Source organism: Otolemur garnettii, unplaced genomic scaffold (genome assembly GCF_000181295.1).
Source record: "Otolemur garnettii isolate 467f Iridium unplaced genomic scaffold, OtoGar3 scaffold00077, whole genome shotgun sequence".
Taxonomy (NCBI): domain Eukaryota; kingdom Metazoa; phylum Chordata; class Mammalia; order Primates; family Galagidae; genus Otolemur; species Otolemur garnettii.
This window is the reverse complement of record NW_003852472.1, coordinates 6,381,995-6,384,182: the sequence shown is the minus strand read 5'-3', so window position 1 is coordinate 6,384,182 and position 2,188 is coordinate 6,381,995. Positions and strand designations below refer to the sequence as shown.

Here is a 2,188-nt window from a genome sequence, read left to right as displayed (position 1 = left end):
TCTATTGTTGCTTGTTGGACTTAAGAGCTAAAAACCCAGTCTATCTCTATTGTTGCTTGTTGGACTTAAGAGCTAAAAACCCAGTCTATCTCTATAATGACTAGAGAATTCAGGTCGTGGGAGAGGACTAGTTGGGGTGCTGATATGCAGGAATCAGTTTGGCCCCCAGATCCCTCTGACAACCATAGGTAGCTTACTTTTAGAAACTACTGGTTAGGTGATTATTGAAACCAGTGGTGTGGGACAGCCCCAGCATGGGAGGGGAACCTACAGCCTCAAGGCTACATGTGGCCCTCTGGATCCCCTGGTGTGGCCCTTCAAATGAATCCAAACTTTTGGATTCCAAACAAATCCCAAGGATTTGTTCTGATTGGGCACAGTGGCTCCTGCCTGTAATCCTACCACTTTGGGAAACCAAGGCCGGAGGATCCCTTGAACTCAGGGACACCTGAGTAACAGCAAGACTCTGTCTCTAAAAAAAAATAGAAAAATTAGCCAGGCGTTGTGGTGGGCGCCTCTAGTCCCAGCTACTTGTGAGGATGAGGTAGGAGAATGGCTTTAGCTCAGGAGTTTGAGGATTGTGAGGTAGGCTGATGCTACAGCACTCTAGTCTGGGCAATAGAGTGAGAAGCTGGCTTAAAAAAAAAAAAGGAAAAAAAAAAAAAGGATTTGCTCTGTTAAATTTGGATTGAGTCAAAAGGCCACACTCAAGGATCTAGAAAGCTATGTGTGGCCCCAAGGCTGCAGGTTCTCTACCCCTGTGAGGTAACTGACCTGGATGAGGCGTAGGCACTGGGATTTTTAACAGCTCCCCAGGTGATGCAGGTGAGTATCGAAGGTTAAGCCCACTGATCAGGACACTTACCAGGAAAGCAAAACTGGGTATCCTTATCACCATTTAACACTGCTACAGACCAGTGATGGTCCTGGAGTTCATATTTCCTTTTTCTTTTTGAGACAGAGCCTCAAGCTGTCCCCCTGGGTAGAGTGCCATGGCATCGTAGCTCACAGCAACCTCCAACTCCTAGGCTCAAGCAAGTCTCCTGCCTCTGCCTTCCAAGTAGCTGGGACCACAGGCGCCCACCAACGCCTGGCTATTTTTTGGTTGCAGCTGTCATTGTTGTTTGGCAGGCCTGGGCTGGATTCGAACCCGCCACCTTAGGTGTATGTGGCTGTAGCCTTAGCCACCTGAGCCACAGGTGCCGAGCCTTCATATTTCCTTTTAATGAAATAATGTCTGCTCAGTTGTGAAACCCTGAATAAGACTCATCTTCTTGGAGAAGTAGCACAGACCTAGAATGGGAGATTGCCTATAAATTTCCTGGAATGGCCAGAAGGTACCAGTCCCTCTCTGGGTACAGTGACGCTCGATAGAGTGAGATGATTACTGCCATGTGGGAATGTGGCCTGGGGAGCTTGGGGAGCTAGTGACCACAACTCAAACACTGACCCATTACTGCCATGCAAACGTCCCTGGCACCCACTACACACTGGCTGCTTGAGACACGAAGGGTCCAACTGCCAAGGAGCTAAGATTCCTGGGGGCTGGAGGAGGAAAGCTCCTCCTTGTCAGTTAAACAAAAGAATTATCCACAGCCCCCTTTCCAGTGTGTACTTTTGCTGTCATCCAACAGCCCATTACCATGTCACAGCACAGCACACCCTTCCATAGGTCACTTTGTTTAAAATGACATGGATAATGCACATGTCAGCAAGCTGACAGTCCTGGCCGTCCTTCAGAGATAAAAACCTCAAGGCGAGAGCCTGTTCTTATCTGGGGGACATGCATTGGTCTATCATCCAAGTCAGGCAGAACATGATTTCTCCAGAGAGCACTTTTTTCATTTCCTGATTTTAAGGAAATCAAATAAGCACCATTTGTCTTCATCTGAATATGCTTGACCTGCTCAAATGATGATGTCTTGCATTTTATAACAGGCTACATATGCTGAATTCAAATTAACGACAGTACAGAACAAGAGCCTTTAGATCTCTCTTGGAGGCTGGCAGCAGAGAAGGAAGGAAAAATTCTGGGCTTGTTGGAAAGATCCCACTAAATACTAACCACAGGACTCTGAGTAAAATCCACAAGCACATAGGAGGTGAAAGTGAAAGAAGACAGCCCAGGACAGATCCAGAAATGGGGAGGGGATGTTTACTCCGTCCTTTTGTTGCCAAGCAGTAGAGA

General features: G+C 47.2%; 1 protein-coding gene across 3 annotated transcripts in view; it reads right to left on the bottom strand.

Annotated features, from left to right (window-relative positions):
* AUTS2 (AUTS2, activator of transcription and developmental regulator) overlaps nucleotides 1-2,188 on the bottom strand; it is a 1,212,799-nt gene that overhangs the window by 341,757 nt on the left and 868,854 nt on the right. The window lies entirely within an intron of this gene.